This window comes from Mobula birostris, chromosome 10, assembly GCF_030028105.1.
Source record: "Mobula birostris isolate sMobBir1 chromosome 10, sMobBir1.hap1, whole genome shotgun sequence".
In the NCBI taxonomy this organism is placed as follows: Eukaryota; Metazoa; Chordata; class Chondrichthyes; order Myliobatiformes; family Myliobatidae; genus Mobula; species Mobula birostris.
In genome coordinates, this window is record NC_092379.1 from 121633911 (window position 1) to 121656984 (window position 23074).

Here is a 23074-nt window from a genome sequence, read left to right on the forward strand (position 1 = left end):
TTGGAACACAACAAGCTGAGGGAGGCATGTAAAATTATGAGGAGTTTATTTTTCTTAGCATGGGCGACAGAAGCAAGAGGGGATAGATTAAAAATAATTGGTAAAGGATCAGATGCAGGACAAGGGTAAGCATTTTCTCAGAGGGAGATTAGAGCCTGGAACTCACTGCCTGGCACTGTGGTGAAGGCAGAACCGTCACCACAATTCAACTTTGCCTGGAGTTGTAATGGAGAACCATGTCCTGAAGGGCCATGGATCAATTACTAGAAAGTGGGATTAGAATGAATATTTGTTAGTTTGTTATGTGCTGTATCATATGACATGGACGATCATGGTCTTTCCATGACCGCGATTGTTCTCGGCAAATTCTTCTACAGAAGTGTTTTGCTATTGCTTTCTTCTAGGCAGTGTCTTTACAAGATGGGATACCTCAGCCAATATCAACACTCCTCAGAGATGATCTGCCTGGCATCAGTGGTTGCATAAGCAGGACTTGTGATATGTACTAGCAGTTCAAAGGACCACCTGCTCCTATGGCTTTACATGATTCCGAGTGGGGGTGGGGGGACTAAGTAGGTGCTGTTGGACCTATTGAACCTACACCTTGCTCAAGGGTGACCTGCAGGCTGGTGGAGGGAAGGACGTCCTTTGGCAGAGACATATCTCCACCCTGCCACCTTAGGATGAATATACTTACCTACAAATTAGAAACAGGAGTAGACCACTCAACTTATCAAGTCAGCTCTGTAATTAAATATGATGGTATTCCCTCCCATCTACCTACAGTATACATTCAACCCTTTGCTTAACAATTATCTATCTACCTCTACCTTTAAAATGTTCAGACTTTGACTGCAATTTGAGGAAGAGAATTTCAAAGATTCATATTCCTCTTGTGAGGGGATCCAGGAGTGCCCCTATTAACTGTTTGAAGAGAGACAGAGTGAGTCATTTGTCATTGATGGTTTGTTTGGAAAAGAGAGAGAGACGAAGATTTACGTTTGGACTGTCACGGGAGGTAACTTTGGAGTTTTACTTTGCAGATAATAACTGAGCAGCTCGAAGGTTGCTCTGGTGACCAACAGGACATTATTGATGTTACTTCCAAGGACTTGTTGCCTGCTCGCATTCCTTTACAGACAAAGGAAGGATGGACTCTTTGAATGACAGGTGATGCTCAGCACAGGGAAATAAATAGTAGGTCAGATGATACGGACCTCAGACACATGACCGGGACACTGAGTGAGCATTGTTGTGCCCACAGAGAAAGTGGGTTTTGGAGGATTGATCAGGCGGATTGATCCAAGTGCTCTGCCAGTGAAAATTCAAAGGCAAGACCGGTGGGGAGTTGTCCATGTGTCTGACCCTGGCCTGGGTAGACAGCTCAACCACACCGAAGTACGGTCCCTCTTGTTGTTAAAGTCACAGTCGGTGAGTTGTGAAGGATTTTGGAGGACGACGGGGAAATCGACAGTGACAGCTCACCTGAAGACTCAACTCACTCTCCCTCTACCGCCATTCAACTATATACCACGAACTGAACTGAACTGAACTTTGATCAACATCGTAAGACTGTATTTTTTTACCCCTAAACTTAAAGAAGCTTGGTTTTCATACATATTTTTCCACACTTACTGCTTTACTTACTTATATATATAATTCTTGCTAAGCTGTTTGATTTATCTTCACTTAGTTTACTGTATTGCATAGTTATTAATAAATATTATTAGTTATTAGCAATACTAGACTCCAAAGTGGTTTCTATTTCTGCTGGCTTCTTTATTCCTGTCATGGGGTACGTGACAAAACTGGGGGCTCATCCGGGATATGAACAAAATGGTCAGGAGGCTGGTTTGAATTGTTTGGGGAAAACCCCTTTTGATTTGGACTTTTGATTTGGTTGTGTGAAAAAACAGCAGAAATGGATGTTGCAGGATGTCTGGAATCGCCAGACCCCGTGTCCTTGAAGAAGGCTAGAAGAAATGAGTTGCGGAATATTGCTCAAGAAGTGAATGTTGAGGTAAAGAGAGGTATGACAAAAGCAGAAATTCAAAGGAAAATAGCTGAATATTATGTCTCTATACAGATATTTGAAGAGGGGGAGTTAGGGAGATTTCCTGTAGTGAAAGAGGAGGTCGAGGTACACCTGGAACAGTTAAAGTTAGAGAGATTGAAATTAGAGAGAGGAGGCACAGAAACAGAGAGAAGAGGAAGAGAAACAGATAGCGTTTGAAAGGGAGAGATGGCAACAGAACACTCAGGTGGTGAACCGTGAGGAGGTGATTAGTGTCAGTCGAGAAATTAGGTTGGTGCCTCCATTCGATGAAGCAGAAATTGATAGGTATTTCCTACATTTCGAGAAAGTGGCCCGTAATCGTGAGTGGCCACGGGGGCAGTGGGCGGTGTTATTACAGAGTGTGGTTAAGGGGAAGGCTCAGCAAGCATATGCAGCCCTGTCTCTCGAAGACACAAAGGATTATGATAAAGTGAAAGATGCTGTGTTTAAGGCTTATGAGTTAGTCCCGGAGGCGTATAGACAAAGGTTTCGAGGTTTGAGAAAGTCCTGGAACCAAACATATGTGGAGTTTGCCCATGAGAAACGGGTATACTTTGATCGGTGGTGTGCTTCAAAAGAGGCGAATGAGAATATTGGCAACTTGAAAGAGTTAATATTGATTGAAGAGTTTAAAAAACTGCGTCTCGGCTGAGATAAGGACGCACTTAGATGGAAAAGGGGCGACCACACTGTCAGAATCTGCTAAGTTAGCAGATGAATATGCCCTAACTCATAAAGTTAAGTTTTCCCCCACTAAGAGTAACCCACAAGGGAGTAGAGATAATCCACTGGCTAAACCAGAGAGTAAATCGGGGATTAGTGATAAAAGTAAGGAGGAAGGGAAACAATTGGAGGGAAAATTTCCCAGTTTTAAGTGTTACTCTTGTGGAAAACCTGGCCACGTGGCGTCAAATTGTTTTGCTATGAAAAGGGGAAAAGGAAAGGAGAAAGAGAAAACCCCCAACTGGCTGCATTCAGATGGCTAAAATACCACCGAAGAAGTGGGGTGGGGGGGGGGGCTCGAACCGTGTTCAGGAGGGACTCGAAAGAGTTATTTCAGAAGGGTTTATGTCTGTGAAGGAGGGGTCAAACCCAGTCGCAGTAAGAATCTGGAGAGATACAGGAGCTTTCCAGTCACTGATATTAAAGAATGTTTTGGAATTCGGTGCTGAGACAGAGATTGGGGAAGTAAACATCATTAAGGGCATTGGAAAGGGAACAGAGGCCATGCCTTTGCATAAGATAATCTTGAAATGTGACTTGGTATCGAAACCAGTCATAATAGTGATCCAATCTGAGCTACCGATAGACCATGTTGATGTCTTACTCGGTAATGACCTTGCAGGTGGGGATGTTTACCCAGCAGTTCAGCTCACAAGTAAGCCTGCTGCTACTGAGGACCCGCCCATAGATGCTGATCTGTATCATGCATGTGCAGTGACACGAAGCATGTTCAGAAAGGCTGCTGCTGCTAATATTGATTTGTCTGAGACTTTCCTACCGTCCCTATACCAACAGGATTTAGGGGGTATTAAGGCTGAGGAGAGCAAGAAGGAGAGGAAAGACCTGTCCTTGTCAAGGAAGAAGTTTATAGAGGAGCAAAATAAAGATCTGGAAATTGTGACTTTAAAAGAGACAGCTCTCTCTGAGGAGGAAATTCAGAAAAATATAGTGGGGTATTATCTTAAAGATGGGGTGTTGATGAGGAAGTGGAGACCAGCCACCATGCCTGCGAGTGAGGATTGGGCTATTGTGCACTAGGTGGTGGTTCCAAAGGTTTATAGGGTTGAAATTTTAAACCTGGCCCATAAGAAGCCTTTAGGGGAACATTTTGGAGTGAAAAAGACAGTGCACAGGATCATGAGGGAGTTTTATTGGCCTAACGTGAGGAGAGATATTGTCAATTACTGCAGAGGATGTCATACATGTCAGGTGGTGGGAAAACCTAACCAGGCCATTCCAAAAGCACCACTTTGGCCAATACCTGCTCTTGGTGAACCTTTTTCCAGGGTCATAGTGGACTGTGTAGGTCCTTTGCCAAAGACTGCAGCTGGTCATCAGTATTTGTTAACAATAATGTGCGCTGCATCTAGGTTCCCGGAAGCTGTGCCTCTCAGAAACATCCAGGCCAAGACTGTGGTAAAAGCACTCAGCAAGTTTTTCGCACTGGTAGGTTTACCTAAAGAAATTCAGTCTGACTAGGGTAGCAACTTCACTCCAAAAATGTTCCAGCAAGTAGTGTCTGAGCTGGGAGCTCAACAGATTGTATCATCTGCCTACCACCCGGAGCCTCAAGGGGCTCTGAAGAGGTTTCATTCCACTTTAAAAACCATGATTAAGACCTACTGCCATGAGAATGACAAGGACTGGGATGAGGGGATACACTTACTACCTTTTGCTGTGAGGGACACTATTCAAGAGTCCCTGGGGTTCAGCCCGTTCGAGCTCATTTTCAGCCAGAGGCCCAAAGGACCTTTGACCCTGCTCAGGGAGCAATGGTCTAACCCAGAAGTGTGTGTCAGCGTGTTAGACTATATTTTAAAATTCCGAGAAAGGCTTAACAAGGCCTGTGACCTTGCCAGGAAGAATCTGCAGCACTCCCAAATTAAAATGAAACATTGGTTTGATAAGAGAGCAAGGGAGCAGGTATTTGAAGTGGGAAACAAAGTACTGGTGCTGTTCCCTCTTGTGACCAACCCCCTCCAAGCAAATTTCCATGGGCCCTACCACATAATGAAGAAAATTGATTCTTTGAATTATGTTATTGAAACTCCTGACAGGAGGAAGGCTACACAGCTGGGGTGCACGTTAATATGTTGAAACCATATCATGATTCTGAGGCGGTACCAGTAGGTATGACCACGAAAACAAGGGAGGCTGAGGAATTTGATAATGAGGAAAAAAATCATTTCACTAAACTGAGTATTGTGTCCACGAGACTTACGAATTCCCTTATCTTAAAGGACCTTACTGATAAGGTTTGTCATCTGGGGCCTGCACAAAGAGAGCAATTGCAGGAACTAACTAGGAAGCACAAAGATTTATTTCCTGACACATCAAGAATTGCACCGGGGCGGTGCATGATGTCATTATAAATCCAGCCCAGCCCAGTAAACAGCATCCTTACAGAATGAACTTCGAGAAAAATAAAGAAATTGAAAAAGAGATCGGGTACATGCTAGCAACCAGCATTGTTAGGCCACCTACCTCAGACTGGGTGTCACCATGCGTCTTTGTGCCTAAACCGGACGGTAGCATGAGATTCTGTACCAACTACCAGAAAATTAATGCCATATCCAAGATGGATGCTTATCCGATCCCCAGAGTGGGTGACTGTGTTGAAAGGCTAAGTACCTCACGAAGATTGATCTGTTGAAAGGATACTGGTGTGTTCCATTGACTGACAGGGACAGAGAGATCTCAGCGTTTATATGAATACAATGTTTTGCCCTTCGGGATGAAAAATGCACCAGGGACATTTCAAAGAATGATAAATTCGGTGATTAGAGGGTTAGAAAACACAGAGGCCTATATTGATGACCTAGTGGTCTGAAGTGACACATGAGAAGGACATATTGCAGCGGTAGAGAAACTGTTTGACTGACTTTCTAGGGCCAATCTTACGGTGAGCCTTGCTAAAAGTGAATTTGGCCATGCCACAGTCCCATATCTGGGTTATGTGGTGGGCCAAGGCCAACTGGCTCCTGTATAGGCCAAGGTTCAAGCGATTGCTGAAGTTCCTGTTCCAACTAGCAGGAAAGCTTTAAGAAGGATTTTAGGGATGGTTGGGTACTATAGAAAATTTCGTAAGAACTTTGCTGACATCGCTGTCCCCCTAACAAAGCTCCTAGGGAAGAGTGAAAGGTTTGCATGGAATGACCTTTGCCAGGAGGCATTTAAAAGTTTGAAAACCACCCTGTGTTATCATCCTGTGCTCAAAGCACTGGATTTCTCAAAACCATTCTCGATTGCCACAGACGCTAGTGACGAAGCTGCTGGGGCAGTACTGTTACAGAAGGGTGTGGATGATATTGAACACCCAGTAGCTTATTTCTCAAAGAAATTTAATGTGAACCAGAAAAATTATTTGACCGTTGAGAAAGAGTTATTGGCACTTATTCTGGCCTTACAACATTTTGAGGTTTATACTTGTCCTGCTCAAAGACCTCTTGTGATTTACACAGATCACAATCTGCTGGTGTTTTTAAGTAAAATGAAGGATAAAAATAGGAGGTTGTTAAATTGGAGTCTAATATTGCAGGAATTTGATTTGGTAATCAAACATGTAAAAGGTACTGATAACATCATAGCTGACTGCTTATCCCGATGTTAAGTTGGAAACTGTAACCATTTTTGCTTTGTCACTTGATGTTTTTCCTGTACTGTTTAAAACTCTGTGATGTATACTTAGACAAAAAAAAACATCTTCGACAATTTTTTTCCCTGAGGAAGGGGAGTGTGAGGGGATCCAGGAGTGCCCCTATTAACTGTTTGAAGAGAGACAGAGTGAGTCATTTATCATTGATGGTTTGTTTGGAAAAGAGAGAGAGACGAAGATTGACGTTTGGACTGTCACGGGAGGTAACTTTGGAGTTTTACCTTGGAGATAAAAACTGAGCAGCTCGAAGGTTGCTCTGGTGACCAACAGGACATTATTGATGTTACTTCCAAGGACTTGTTGCCTGCTCGCAATCCTTTACAGACAAAGGAAGGAGGGACTCTTTGAATGACAGGTGATGCTCAGCACAGGGAAATAAATAGGAGGTCAGATGATACGGACCTCAGACACATGATCGGGACACTGAATGAGCATTGTTGTGCCGCAGAGAAAGTGGGTTTTGGAGGATCGATCAGGCGGATTGATCCAAGTGCTCTGCCAGTGAAAATTCAAAGGCACGACTGGTGGGGAGTTGTCCATGTGTCTGACCCTGGCCTGGGTAGACAGCTCAACCACACCGAAGTACGGTCCCCTTTGTTGTTAAAGTCACAGTCGGTGAGTTGTGAAGGATTTTGGAGGACGACGGGGAAATCGACAGCGACAGCTCACCTGAAGACTCAAATCATTCTCTCTCTCTATGGCCATTCAACTACATACCACGAACTGAACTGAACTGAACTTTGCTCAACATCGTAAGACTGTATCTTTTTACCCCTAGACTTAAAGAAGCTTGGTTTTCATACATATTTTACCACACTTACTGCTTTACTTACTTATATATATAATTCTTGCTAACCTGATTTATCTTCACTTAGTTTACTGTATTGCATAGTTATTAATAAATATTATTAGTTATTAGCAATACTAGACTCCACAGTGGTTTCTATTTCTGCTGGTTTCTTTATTCCCGTCACAGGGTACTTGACACTCTGAGAGAATAAATGTTGCCTCCTCACTACCATAAATGGGTGACCCATATTCTTAAACAATGACCCCTTCTTCACACTGTGGGATGCTATTAATTTTGGAGAATTTCAGAGTTTGGTGCTTAATTCTGGTGCCGTTTGTAAGGAGTTTATATGTTCTCCCTCTGAACCATGTGGGTTTCCTCCAGATGCTCTGGTTTCCTCCCACAGTCCAAAGACGTTCTAGTTAGTAGGTTAATTGATCATTGTATATTGTCATATGGTTAGGTTAGTTTGAATAAGTGGGTTGCTGTGTTGCTGTTCCACACTGTATCTTCAAATAAATCTAGATAGTCCTAGAAAGAACATTCTTTCCACATCAAGACCCTTCAGGATCATATTTGTTTTTCATCAACTCCTTTTCCTCTTCTAAGTAGTTACAAATTTAGTCAATCCGACCCTTCCTCATTGGATAACCCACCCACTCCAGGCATTAGTTTAGTGCTGTTCCTCGGAATCACTTCTAATGCATTAACTTCCTCCCATAAAGAAGGAGACCAATTTTGTGGATAGAACCCCATATGAAGTTTTACCAACACCCGGTATAACTGTAATATCAAGTATTCAATGTTGTATTCAATTCCTCTTGCAATAAGACATAGATTTTCAAATTACTCACCAGTATCTGCATGCAATCCATTTGTGAATCATGCAGTAGGGCTCTCAGATTCAGACTCTGATCCGATTATGTTTACCACGTGCACATCAAAACATACAATGAAATGTATCTCTTCCAGTCACAACCAAAACAGCCTGAGGACTCTCTACATCTCAGAACGCTACAGTTTCTCACCATTCAGACAATAAGCCTTTTTCATTCTGCCTGCCAAAATGGGCAATTGTACATTATTCTAAATTATATCCCTTTTGCCAGAATGATGCCCATTTACTTGACCTGATAGAAGAATTTATTATAAGCACTATACATTGGGTAGATAGCAAAAATATTTTTCTTCCATGGTAGCAGTATCAAAAACAAGATGACATAGTTTAAGGTGAGAGGAGTGAGTATTAAAGGGAATCTGGGGATTAAGTTTTTAATTCAGAGTGTAGTTGGTAACTGGAATGCACTGCCAGATGAGGTGGTGGAATCGTATGTAATCACAATGTTTAAGAGGTATTTAGACAGACACTTCAATAGGCAAGGTGTGTGAGAGTCCTGTCCTAATACAGACAAAGGGGATCAGTGTAGCTGGGCAATAATGTCAGCAGAGACATGACAGGATGAAAGACACTATTTCAAGGCGGAATTATATCTAATTCCGTATCTGTAGAACACATTTAAATAGTTGAGGCAGGTACATTATCAATATTGATAAGGTACTTGGACTGGCACATGGATAGGAAAGGTTTAGAGCAATATGCTGTCATGATGATCGTTGGCAATATCAGAACACAAGTGTGAAGGAAAGACAGACTCAAATGTAGGGATGGCGACCGGAATTTAGTTATAAGAATCTCAACAGAACATCGACGCCTTGGCTGAGCGACACCACAAGACATAACAGTCTCAAAACTAGGACCCGAGGATTAGTGCCAATTGGCTGTATGTTTAAATAATACCAGTAGCACGGAATCCACAAGCCTATCAAAATAATCTTAACAAGTTTAACAGGAAGCACTAGGAGACTACTTTACAAAGAGCGAGTTGCTCAAGAAAGACATAGGGAACTCAAAACAATTAACGACTTTTATTGAACAACAATTAACCAGCTCAGGTACTGTAAAAATCTTGGCACTCAATGTTCTCCAGTGCCCCATACGGGCCTGAAGAGTTCATTACATCAGCAAGAAAATGGGACCAACTGAAATGAGAATCTTAGTTGGCATTGACCAGTTGAGCTGAAGGGCCTTTATCCACCCTACGACTTTAACTGCATAGTGTAAATCTTAGGTTAAGAAACAGGATAGGAACAGGCAGATATATTTACACACAATACAGAATTTCATCAAGGCAGCCAATCAAATACAGGTTCCTTTGTGCCTAATGCGTTCTTTTGTATTTTAGAAAACACATATATCTGTTTGTCAGTGCTTAGCTGAAAAGCCCTCCAGACTTGTTTTGATAGGCCTTTTATTGAACAACATAATCACTCATTGCTTCACCCATTTTCTGATGCAAATATTTAGTTCTCTATCTCTTTAGACGAGAGTGGCTTTCTGATGGGACAGATAATGTTGCTGCTTCACAGTCCCAGGTTCCAGATTCAATCTCACCTCTCCATTTGAATTAATGTGTTGGTATTTGTTCACACTGAGCAATCATATTCCCAAATCTGAGTAATGCTACCAAGGCCAACAGTAACTGCCCAACCTGAATCAATGGAGTTGAGGAGTTTTCTGAATGCAGCTGTCCTTTGGTGAAGGTGCTCCACAATGCTCTTGGATAGGAAGGTTCAGGATTTAGACCCAGGAATGACAAGTGATCATAGTTATAGTTCCAAATCAAGATCCGGCTAAGAAGGGACCAGCAACACACATCAAAGTTGCTGGTGAACGCAGCAGGCCAGGCAGCATCTCTAGGAAGAGGTACAGTCGACGTTTCAGGCCGAGACCCTTCGTCAGGACTAACTGAAGGAAGAGTTAGTAAGAGATTTGAAAGTGGGAGGGGGAGGGGGAAGGGACCAGCAGAGGTTTGAGAGGTTGGTATTTGGGATGATTTTCTCTGGAAAATGGAAGGAATGTTAGCTAAAAGGGTGGTAATGGGATATGGTGATTGCTTTTCAGGGAAAGAGATTGGCAACACTGGAGGCACAATTGGAGGTGTCAGTTAAAAAAGTAGGGAGTGAAAAACTGAAGATATTTGGAAAATCACGGGAAGCTTCTCGACTGGTGAACTGGTTAGGTATCCCGACTAGAAAATCCATGTTTCCAAAAGAATGTGGATCTCTAGGATAAAAATCTAAGAGAATATGGATGGCGGGGAAAGGGAAAAGTATTTATTTATTTCTCCAATGTGATCTTATTAATAAACACACACAAGGAATGAAGAGTTGAGGTAATCATACGTGTGAGAAGAAGAATATCTGTAAAAGGTGAAGTCAGGGAAGAAAGTTAAAGATATTAAGTAAAAATATACAGCCACCATTGCCTGGACTTAACTGCTCCTTCATCCTGATATTGTCTCTCTTATATCCACAGCAAAAGGAACTGTGCTTAAATTTTGGCAAGTGAATGTTGGTGAACAAATGGTGCAAAAACATTTGATAAAGGGTTTCAATCCAACCATCTCTTGCCACTTTTCTGCAAAAGCAATGCCACCCGGTGGCTGAGGTGAGGAAACTCACGTTAAATTATTCATGGTCAAGACTCAAGATTGCTTAATGTCTTTTCCTGTATACAAGCATAAAGGAGAACAAAATAATTGTTACTCTGGATCCGATAAAGCAGAAATAAAAGATCCAAAAAAGATAAAGAACAAATAGTGAAAAAGACAGTAATAAGAAGCTGAAGACACGCCCTCAGCGATTCAGGAACAGCTTCTTCCCCTCTGGCAACCAATTTCTGAATGGGCATTGAACCCATGAACACTACCTCACTACTTTTTAAAATTTATTTCTGGTTTTTGCATTACTTATTTTAACTTAACTATTTAAGATACATATTTATTATTACTGTAATTCGGTTTTTGAAATATATTTATCATGTATTGCATTGTACTGCTGCCACAATGTTAACAAATTTCACGACATTTGCCAGTGTTATTTAACCTGATTCTGAAAACACAATAAATATAAATACATAAGATAGCTTCTATACATAGATTGATTCTAAGTCCATAAAGTGACGCGGGGCAGTGCATAAGGTGACTGATGGGAGATAATAAAATGATTAAGTTGGGGGCCACAGTGGATAAAGGTGTTGAACAGACTTACTGCTATAGTATGACTATATAAATAGTAACAAAGCTGAGTTTATTGTCATATAGAGGATCAAAGATCAACTAATTCATATATATATTAACGTATATTTGGAATCTGTTGTGGTACAATGGTTGGAGCACAGCATACAAAAAAAACCAACACCATTCAACAATTGGAAAGAATAAAGAACTATATAAAAGTAAATTTTGAGGTTAAGATACAGGTATGGAATATGTACACAAATACATGTATGCACAGGTTCAGTAAGAAATTGACTTGCAGCATTCACAAGAACAAATACTAATTAGACATAAATTATACAGACAATTATGAAAGGGGAATGCATATGGGCTTTTTCCCGTCCGGTTGGGTGAGACTAGAACTAGAGGTCATTGGTTTTGGTTGAAAGGTGAAATATTTAAGGGGAATCTGAGAGGGAACTTCTTCACTCTGAAGGGTGTGTGTGTGTGTGTGTGTGTGTATAACACATTGCTAACAAAGGCGCTAGGTGTGGGTTCAGTTGTAACATTTAAGAGAAGCTTGGATAGGTACGTGGATGAGAGGGGAATGGAGGGCTATGGTTTGGGTGCAAGTAGATGGAACTAGGCAGAAAACCGGGTCAGCATGGACCAGATTGGTTAAAGGGCCTGTTTCTGTGCTGTAGTACTCTATGACTCTATACTCAATTTTTGCAATAAAGGGCACAATTAGAACAAAAAGAAATCCATTTTAGTACAAAGTGATTTACTGTAAAGTGATCAAGCACCAGTAACTTCCAGTTTTGCAGCAAAATGATGGTCCTGCTGAGAAACCCAGCAATAAAATCATGAGCTAATATATATCAAGAGACTTACAAATGGATTGGTCTAATTGATGGATAATAAGAAGTTCCGAAAAGAAGGTGGCGAATAAGTTTAGGGAGAGAATGTAGAAGTGTCATGCCAAAAAGACCAGGATTTAAAGATTAGCTTTATTTTTAACAGGAAATTGAAACTTACAGTGAAATGCAATAGTTGGCCTCATATCAAATCGGTCAGTATTGTGCTGGGCAGCCCGCAACTTACTAAACCATTCGTCTTTGGGAAGTGAGAGGAAACAGGAGCAGCCGGTGGAAACCCACACAGTCACAGGGTGAGTGTACAAACTCCTTACAGACAGCAGCAGGAACTGAACTCTCATCTTACAGCTGGCGATGTAAAACAACTATGCTAACCGCTACGCGACCGTGCCTGCAGGGTGAAAGGTCAGTGTTGATGGACCAAAGGTTTTCCTTTACTTGGAGGGCTGGATAATGTTCCAGAGTTAGCACAAGGCAAGGCTATGATACAACTTCAACTTGTTTTAAACTTGAGGAATGAGGTAACAGGCATCTGTGCCAGGCAACGCGACAGCAGCACCAGATTAGCGAGAGTATGCAAAGTAGTATTTGGGTGGATGAAGTTAGAACTGAACTTTACAAAGGGCGGTGGTTGCAATGCCAGTGAGGAAACCGTGGAAATTGTCAAGTGTGGAAGTAGTAAAGCAATAAATAAAGGTTTCAGAAGAAGATGGGCAAAATTAATCAACAAAAGTTGGGATTCACTCATTGCAGAAGCTGGGAGGAAAATGGAAAACCAGGATCTTGCACAAAGTCCTGTCCCTAAAATGTCATTGAGAATCTGACCCTTATTGAGAGTCTGCAGATTGTTTGGGTGTTCCAGTGCTTTGCAGTCTCCGAGAGGATTCTGGGCAGCAGAGGCAGCATGTGAGAACATTGTGGTGAGAAGGCTGTGAGCCGATGTTCAACTTCATTTTGCCAATTAAAGTTTCCATCGTTCGCTGATTAAAGCGACGAGGGCAACTGAAAAATTGAGGTGAATGCAGAAGGTGAGCGCTGGCTGTTTACCTTTTGATCGCTGGTGGGATCACTCTGCTACAGAGAGGGAGACTGCCTTTTGATCGCTGGGGGAGAGAAAGGCCTGCCTCTGTGTCTGGAGAATGTTCCCCAGGTTTTCTGTGTTTTGGATATGGACTTGGACTGTGGACTTTTTTTTCAGACTTATAGCTTTTTATATTCTGTATTTTCTGCCTGATTTTTCTAAATTTTTTGTGTGCGGTGGAGAGGGCTTCGGGGTTGATGTGTTTGTTCCATTTTTTGGGTAGGGAGGAGGGATTTGGGGGCTGATGATTGTGCTGCATTCTTTTCTTTCTTGGTTTCGAGGCTATCTGGCAAAGAAGAATTTCAGAGTTGTATACTTTGATAATAAATGAACACTTAAACTTTTTAAACCTTTGGACCTCAGACAAAAGCATTGAAAATTTCCCTATTAAATCTGTTGATATGTCTGGGTTCTGATGTAGGTCAATGCCCATCTGGTAAAAGTCACCTTAGGATTAAAGTATTGGAAGGGCTGAGGATGACCTGCACCTAGTTGTTTCAATTAAATAAAGTACCATCCCTATTTTCATTGTAGGTCCCGACATAATGAAGGATGCCCTGGATGAAATGTCAAGATCATTATTATCAGAAGGTTGTTAGTGTAAGAGTTACCTCAGCCAGAAAATCTTTCTATCCACTTAATGATTTTACATCTTATGATTTGTTCAATACACAATAGAATTGGGAAATAATTGTAGCTTAAGTCCCAAGTCCTCAATATATTAGAATGACGGGCAGTTTGAACAATTCTTCAGAGTCCCGATGAAGGGTGTCAGCCTGAAACGTCAACTGTTTACTCTCTTCCATAGATGCTGCCTGACCTGCTGATTTCCTCCGGCATTTTGTGTGCGTTAGTTTGAACTATAGTCTGTTGTATAATATACAGAACTAAAGAAAGTGAACGCAAATGAAAAGGCAAACACTTTGCATATTAAGGCTCAAACATCATTTGTTAGTAAAAGTAGCAACCTCAAGAAAGGAATAAGTACAGTACGTAGGGAATGGCATATCGGTTAATGTTCCTTTGCATATCTTGGTATCAATCAAAATAGCTTTATATCACTCATCTCTGAACAATGTGTTTCCTTCAGTTTTATTATCTTTTGCTGAGAGCTGAGCTCTGCTATGATAAAATCATTTCCTCAAATAGCTCTTTGCCACATGCAGAGAGAAAAAAACATGAAATGATTTTATTAATTTTTTAAAAATATTCTTCCTGTTTATCTGAATTTTATTTTAAAGATTCTATATTTCCATAACTCGAACACCTTGGTTTCTCAGAGGAGTTACAAATGGAAAGCAAACTGTCCCGATTCCCGTGTGAATGTGCTGTGCATATTTGTTCATGTCTGTGGACTCACTTGCATTCTGGATTCCTTTTGCTGACTTGAGGAGATGAATCTCAAGGTTGTACAATGTATGCTTACTCCTGTGAGGAGATGAATCTCAAGGTTGTACAATGTATGCTTACTTTGATAATAAATGTACTTTGAACTATGAGACATAGGAACAGGCAAAGGCCCATTATCTTTTCCCTTTTAGCTAGAGCATTGGTGGCCGGGGGGGGGAAGTGACCTTATAGAGGTATATAAAATCATGATGGTTATGATGAGGAATTGAGGATATAAAAAAATCATTCTGAACCTATGTAACCTCTGGCTAAAAGAATAATTGGGACTGAATAGGAATTTTTGAACTGAAGTAGTCAGCTAAAAAACAGGCTTGTACCAGTTCTCCTCGGCTTGCGGGGAGACATTGAGAGTTTGTACATTATACCCTCACTTGAGTAGGGAGAGGAGGGCTCACCATTAAGGACAGGAAGGAACATCCATCTGCAATTAAGTCAGGGCCTAGCAAAGAGGATAACTGATAAGAACTGGACAACATATCCATCTGTAATTAAGCCTTGATCTAACAGACTCTCTTATCTGTAACTAGGTTTCCACCAACAGACTTGGTGGGCGTACCAGTTCAAATAACATCTTGCAACAATAATGTATGGGGCTTACTATGTATAAATATATGGCTGTAACCTGAGGGAGCGGGCCCACTTGTCAAATGGTGGCAGTACTTACCTTTGACAACTGGGTCTCAAACTCCTGCAGGAGGGTGCTCGATAAACTGTTGTAACTATAAGAAGCTGGTCTCCCGAGTTTTTTTTTAGATTATGAGGACACACAGTCCTTTTTTTATTGTCATTTAGTAATGCGTGCATTAAGAAATGATACAATGTTCTTCCAGAATGATATCGCAGAAACACAAGACAAATCAAGACAGAAAAACTGACAAAAACCACATAATTATAACATATAGTTACAACAGTGCAAAGCAATACTGTAATTTGATAAAGAACAGACCCTGGGCACGATAAAAAAAAGTTTGAAAGTCTCTTGAAACTCCCATCATCTCACGCAGACAGTAGAAGGAAGAAAAAAAACTCTCCCTGCCATGAACCTCCAGCGCCGCAAACTTGCCAATGCAGCGCCCTGGAAGCACCCGACCACAGCTGACTTTTGAGTCCATCCGAAAACTTCGAGCCTCCAACCAGCCCTCCGACACCGAGCACCGAGCACCGTCTCTGCCGAGCGCTTCAACCCCGGCCCCAGCAACAGGCAATAGGCAAAGCCGAGGATTCGGGGCCTTCTCCGGAGATTCTCGATCACACAGTAGCAGCAGCTGCGAAGCAGGCATTTCAGAAGTTTCTCCAGATGTTCCTCAGTGCTTCTCATGTCTGTCTCCATCAAATCTGGATTGTGCACGGCCCCTACTTAACAAATACGATATCATTTCGGAGCGGCCGTGCGCTGCGTCGCGCCGCCATCTTCTCCTCCCATCAGTTTTATTCAGATTCGACTTTAACGATGATAAGGTGAATGGTCACAATATTTTCCTAGGATAAGGTTAAAACTAGAAGCCATAGTTTTAAGCTCAAAGGAGAAAGATTTACAGTGGATCTGAGGGTTAAGTTTTTCACTCAAAGGGTGGGTACATGGAATGAGCTGCCGGAGGAAGTGGAAGAGCTGGGTACAGTTACACAATGTTTAAAAGATATTTAGACAAGTATATGGATAAGAAAGGTTGAGAGAGATATGGGCTAAACAGGACAAGGTAAGGAAACCAGCTTGATCAGCATAAATAAGCTGAGCCAAAGGCCTGTTTCTGTGCAATACAACCTTGTTCCCCCTTATTCTTTCTTTTTAAATCTTTTTATTAATTTTTCAAAATTATAAACTCAACAACAAAGTTGGTACAAAGAGAATGGAAAAATGTTCATCAGCATATATAAAATGAATTTTAAGTAACATAGAAATAAAAGAATTCCAAACTCACAATGAGAATAAACATTAACAAAGAAATAAAAAGAAAAAAAATATATAAACAGAAAAAACCTCAAAAGAAAAAGAGAAAAAAACCCCAAAAAAAGGCAAAACAGGGCTAGACCAACAGCTTGTATCAGACACGTTCAATAATGTCGTTAACTCCGCTCCTCACGTTCCTCCTTATTATGACCATCTCTATAATCACACATTCTTAGTTTATAACATCATCCTCATCCCCAATTCATAACACTGCATTTTAAACACATTTCAGATGTCTTTCCTCTAGGTAAGATGGATGCCTATTGTTATACTGTTCGTGCAACAATGCTATTCTGTGCAGGAATTGTATTAGTATCCAAATGATCAACAATGCTGTTCTGTGCTGGAATTGCATTATTATCCAAATGATCTCTTAATATACATCATAGATATTTGTTTAATAAGTTGTAGTTATTCTTTCTCCAGGAAAAATTAAGCTTTCTTCATCAAGACTCTTAACTCAGACTCACTTATATCAGTAAAATATTAAGCAATATTAAGTCATTAAGGCATGTCCTTGTTTTTCTTAGGTTCCAGGATGATAGTGGTCTTCTTAAAGCAAGTTGAGACCTCAGACTGAAGTAGAGTGTGCTTAAGATTGTCTGAAACACCCCCGCCAGCTGATCAGCATGGGATCACAGAACAGGATCTAAGCAAACTGTTCTCAGATATTTTGCAAGTCTCATAAGATGATGTTACAATCGACCTAAAGACTGAGTTAAAGAGGCAGTTTTTACAGCGTGCAAGAAGTGGTGTTAAGAGATGGAAGGGACCAGGGAAGTAGGTCTCAACGCTGAGTCATTGTCAGCTAAAGAAATCTCTCCACTGCTACATCTTCCACCTTGTAGCAATGAAGCACAGTTGCAGAGAACTGTCACAAGTTATTTTGTTCTTAATGACTCAGTCTGACTCTCGTCTATGTGTTACAGATGTCAACAGGAAGGAATCACAATCAGAGTTGTTATCACTGACGTATGTCCTGAAATTTGTTGATTTGAGGCAGCAGTACATAAAAATACTGTAAAAATACACATAAAAATACTGTAAGTTACAATAAGAAATATAACAAATGAATAAATAATGTACGAAGAGAGCAAGTGGTGAGGTAGCGTTCATGGGTTCATAGACCATTCAGAACTCTGATGGTGGAAGGGAAGAAGCTGTTCCTAAAATGTTGAGTTTGTGTCTTCAGGCTCCTGTACCTCCTATCTGATGGTAGTAATGAGAAGAGGGCATCAATGTAGAGTGAGTAGAGCAATAGGCTAAGCACACATCCTGAAATGTGCCTGTGATGGTTGTCAATGAGGAGGAGATGTTATTACTGATCTATCCTGGCTATGCTCTTCTGATGAGGAAGGCAGGAATCCTGGTGCAGAGGGAGGTCCAGAGGCCCATGTTTTGAAGCTTGCTGATTAGTACTGAGGGGATGATGGTGTTGAACTCTGAGTTGTAATGAATAAGCAGCAGCTGGTGTAGGTGTTGGCACCAAGCGCCATACCCCGGTAAACCGCTTCAGCTAGCGGGCTAAACCACGTGAGGGGTTGGTGTTAACACGGCACCACCAGGCGAAAGGCTTCCATGATGAAGTTACCGGCCGGGGCGGGAAGGTTCTCAGATGAACTATAACGGCCACGTGTTCACGACCAAGGCGAGCCACCTAGTTGGGGGAAATCGTCTGTGCTCAAACCTGGAGAGGGATGGGCTCCGCCAGGTTTCAGATGCCCAAGACACGCCGCATGATGAGCACACCAAACTGGTGCAAAGCTTGTCATGACGGAGCCCCGACGAGTCCACCAGGTCACAAGAAGAAGAAGAAGAAGGTGTAGGTATTGCTGTTGTTGCGGTGCTCCATGGCTGACAGGAGAGCTAGTGAGATTGCATGCACTGTAGACCTATTGTGGAAGATATATTTGATGAAGAATTAATGCTGTACATTCTCCTGAAGCAACCACTAGTCTGCAGTGTAGCATAAGGTGCAGCTGCAAGTTAGCACATAGATAAAGCATAGATACAGTATAAAGAAGTGCGGAATAGTCATACAGTCCATCTAAACCCACTGAGTCTATAATTCATGCATGATTACACAGTCATAACATCTCTATTTTGTCCCACCTCTGCTGGATTCCCCCCCCCCATAATACGAAGCCTAATAATTATCAAACCTAATTATCCAATATCTTCTGATCGAATGTCTAATACATTACCTGAGGCTTATGCAACCCAACAACCTTTCTATTTTAAGCAGTTATCTAGAATCCAATTTATATTTTTCAAAGATAACACTAATACCAATGACTTTCATGTCAATAGATCACCATTAGTGAAATGAAACCATGTCCTCACTAAGATTTAGATTCTGATTCACTCATTTATTTATCAAATATGTACATCAAAGCGTACAATGACATGCATTGTTTGTGCTGACATCGCCATACATTTCGATGCCAACATAGCATACCCATAATGCTTGTAGCACACACAAGTGACAACAACGATGGCAAAAGGAACAAAATAGCAGAAAGCAATCTCCTTAATTCCCTGTCTCAGTCAGTCTCTCTCACACACACACACAGAGACACACACACACACACACACACACACACACACACACACACACACACACACACACACACACACACACACACACACACACACACACACACACCCCTACCTCAGGACAGACCACCCCTGGGCCTCCAGCCTCCAACGGACACAGAATCACAAGGACTCGCAGAGACTTGCAGACACAGGCTTTGGCCTTTATACCTTGACATCTGGACTTTCGAGTGACCTTTGGTTTCTATGTTCAGTGACAACCCAGGACGATGAATGAGGATCCTGGGTAAGGGCCCCGAGCTACAGGCCTCTAACTCCAGTCTCACCGACTCACATACCTCGGGGCCACCAGCCCCCGTGCCTCCTGCCCGCATGAAACTCCAATCCTAGGGCCCACCAACGACTCACTGGCGTGGGGAGGCGGGATAGGTGGGGAGCCACTAGACCTTAACTTTGCTGATCTGCCAGCGCGACATTTGACCACGGATGTCCTTCATAAAGAGCGCTATATGAGGTCATTCTTACCCTCGGCCATTAAGCTCTATAAGCCAACCTATAGCCAGGGAAGTGATGACCGCCCCCCCCCCCCACCCCGTTAGACAGATTGAGGTAACTTATTTTTTTATTCTTTGTTACTTCTTTTCTAATATTTGTATATCTGTGCATTTGTAATACTACTGTGACACTGTAATTTCCTTTGGGATCAATAAAATATCTATCTATCCTACATCCACATTGCTAGTCATCAAACATGGAGTGCAGAGTGGAGGCCTAGACTCCAGCCCGACCTCTAACTCCCTCTCATCCCTGTCTCTAAACCCTAACCTGACCACTACCCCCCAACCGCCTCTCTGTCACCAAAACCATACCTATAAACTTTCTAAGTCAGAGCGGCAAGGACAAAAAGCAATGGCAATGGGCACGTGCCTAGTACTAAAGTAAACTAGCTGGCCTTAGCATTGAATACTACAGTATAACTGGTTTTAATCAAGTAACTGGATTTCCCTGTCTGTGCCAGCGATTAACCTGTGATACTGGCTCAGATTGTTTGTTATCCTGCCTTTATTTTCCACTGAAATTGAAGGACGTGACCAGCCTGGCCTGCGGGGCATGTCTTCGCAATTTACATTCTGTAACTTCTACATTCTTTTCTCTCTGTTGTCACTCGCCAGCTGCTCCCATTCACCAACCACCAAGATAAACTCCTTTACAGCTTATCTTCATGGTCAAGCCAGCCTTACCCATCCTTCCTGCAACTTCACAAGCTTCTTTATCTCATTCCCATTTCTGATAGAGGACCTTCTATCTAAAATATCAACTCTATTTCTCTTGCCAGCCTACAGTGCATTTCCTGCATTTTCGGTTTTTATTTTACATTTCCATCATCTGAATATTTTTTAAAATTCTTAAATAAACTCTTCTTCAACAGGCAAAATTCAAATGAAGGCCAATTCACCTTAGGAACGATGAAGCAGCTGAACATTAGGAATTCATGGGGTTGAGATAGGCAAGCAAATAATTATGTAGGAGCCATGTGTCTATTTTCTGTCTGACTGTATTGTATTTTGTGTTACGTGTTTGTTATGGTAATTTGTCATGAGGGTTGGGGTGTGGTAGAAGCAAATAAATATGGTTATGTATTCTTGCTTTATCTTGGTTAATTCAGTTTAGTCTAATTGAGAGAGGATGAGCCAGGGTTAATTTTTTTTGTTCACCCTTAATTTCATTATTTAGCTTATTTATAATATCACTATAAGATCGTTCGTCTTGGAACTTAGTTATTCTGGACGTGTGCCATACAGTACTAGCTCCCGTACTCAGTGGTTTTGCTTTGTTTCCAAGTAATCACTACAAATTTCGGAAGTACTGAATTGGTAAAGTTTCTCAAAAAGTGGAAGTTTCTGATGAAAAATGCAGGCACACACATATATACACACACACACACACACAAACTTGCACTCACACCCATCCCCATATGCAAATACTCGGCTGCATTTGTTTTCATATCTAGCAAATTCTCCTTTAGTTCCAACCTATGAACTTGTAGCTATGGAAACACCTACTGTCCGCAGGTACATCGTTTTCTTTCTGAAATATGCAAATCATTCCACTCATCTCCTCCGTTCCTGCTGTGTTATGACTGCACATCCAGCTCTTGCACTGAGTTAGAAAATTTCATTGCCTTTACTGACATTTTCTCCCCAGATTGCATTGTCTCAGGGCACACCCCAAATCTGTTTCCCCTCCTTTAATTTTTTTTAGCTCCATTTCAAGAAATGGGCCAGTGACCATTACAAACACAGAATCCTATAGTTACCTCCTTCCATTGTGATTTCATTCTTTTAATTTCTCTGTCTCTGTCATATTTGTTCTGTTGCCACCATCTTTCAAGTAAGTGCTTCCAATCTTTTATCTCACCAATTTCTCCCTCCAGCTGTGTTCACTCCATTTCCCACATTCTTTCCATAAAACCATAAGATCTAGGAGCAGAATTAGGCCATTTGGCCCATCCAGTCTGCCCCACCATTTCATCATGGCTGATCCATTTTAATCTCAGCTCTAATCTGCTGCCTTCCACCAATCCCCTCCCCGTATCCCTTCATGCCTTGACCAATCAAGAATCTATCAACCTCTGCCTTAAATATACATAAAGACTTGGCCTCCACAGCTGCCTGTGGCAAAGAACTACACAGATTCACCACTCTCTTGCTAAAGAGATTCCTCCCCATCTCCATTCTAAAAGAACGCCCCTCTATTCTGAGGCTGTGTCCTCTGGTCTTAGACACTCCCACCGTAGGAAACATCCTCTCCACATCCACTCTCTATGAGGGCCTTTCACCATTTGATAGGTTTCAATGAGGCCATTCTTCTGAATTCTGGTGAATACAGGCCCAGAGCCATGAAACACTCTTCATATCAAAAGCTGTTTAATCCTGAAATCATTTTTGTGAACCGCCTTTAAACCCTCCCTAGTTTCTACATATCCTTTCTAAGATAAGGGGCCTAAACCTGCTCACAATACTCCAAATGAGGCCTCACCAGTGCTTTATAAAATCTCAGCATAACACCCTTCTTCACCACAGACTCAACCTGCAAATCAACCTTCAGAGAATCCTGCACAAGGGCTCCCATGTCCTTTTGCGCCTCAGATTTTTGTATTAACTCTCCATTTGGAAAATAATCAATCGTTTCATTCCTTCTACCAAAGTGCATGACCATACACTTCCCAACACTATTCCATCTACTACTTCTGTGCCCATTCTCCTAATCTGTCTAAGTCCTTCTGTAGCCTATCTACTTCCTCTAAACTACCTGCCCATCCACCTATCTTCCTATCATCTGCAAACTTTGCAAGAAAGCCATCAATTCCATCATCCAAATCGTTGATATATAACGTAAAAAGAATCAGTCCCAACATAGACCTGTGTGTAACATCACTAGTCACCGGCAGCCAACCAGAAAAGGTTCCCTTTTTCCCTCTCTTTGCCTCTTACCAATCAGCCACTACTTTATCCATGATTGGATCTTTCCTGTAATACCAAGGGCTCGTAGCTTGGTATGCAACCTCATGTGTAGCACCTTTTCAAAGGCCTTTTGAAAAATCAAAATACACAACTTCAACCAATTCTCCTTTGTCTATCCTGCTTGTTATTTCTCCAAAGAATTCCAACAGATTTGTCAGGCAAGATCTTTCCTTGAGGAAACCATGCTGACTATGGTCTATTTTATCATGAGCCTTCCAGTACCCTGAGACCTTATCCTTAATAATCAACACCAATATCTTCCCAATCACTGAGGTCAGACTAACTGGCCTATAGTTTCCTTTCTTCTGCCTCTCTCCCTTCTTGAAGAGTGGGGTGACATTTGCAATTTTCCAGTCTTCCAGAACCATTCTAGAATCTAGTGATTCTTGAAAGGT

General features: G+C 41.7%; 1 long non-coding RNA gene across 2 annotated transcripts in view; it reads left to right on the forward strand.

Annotated features, from left to right (window-relative positions):
- The window catches only part of LOC140204293 (uncharacterized), a 40923-nt gene extending 23723 nt beyond the window's left edge, over positions 1-17200 (forward strand). Inside the window, exon 4 of one of the 2 annotated variants that reach the window (XR_011887582.1) lies at positions 17130-17200. This is a non-coding gene — a long non-coding RNA (uncharacterized lncRNA). Of the gene's footprint in view, positions 1-1043; positions 1666-17129 lie in introns of those variants that run through there. The other variant, XR_011887580.1, reaches the window with a different exon arrangement.
- Positions 17201-23074: the final 5874 nt, after the last annotated feature.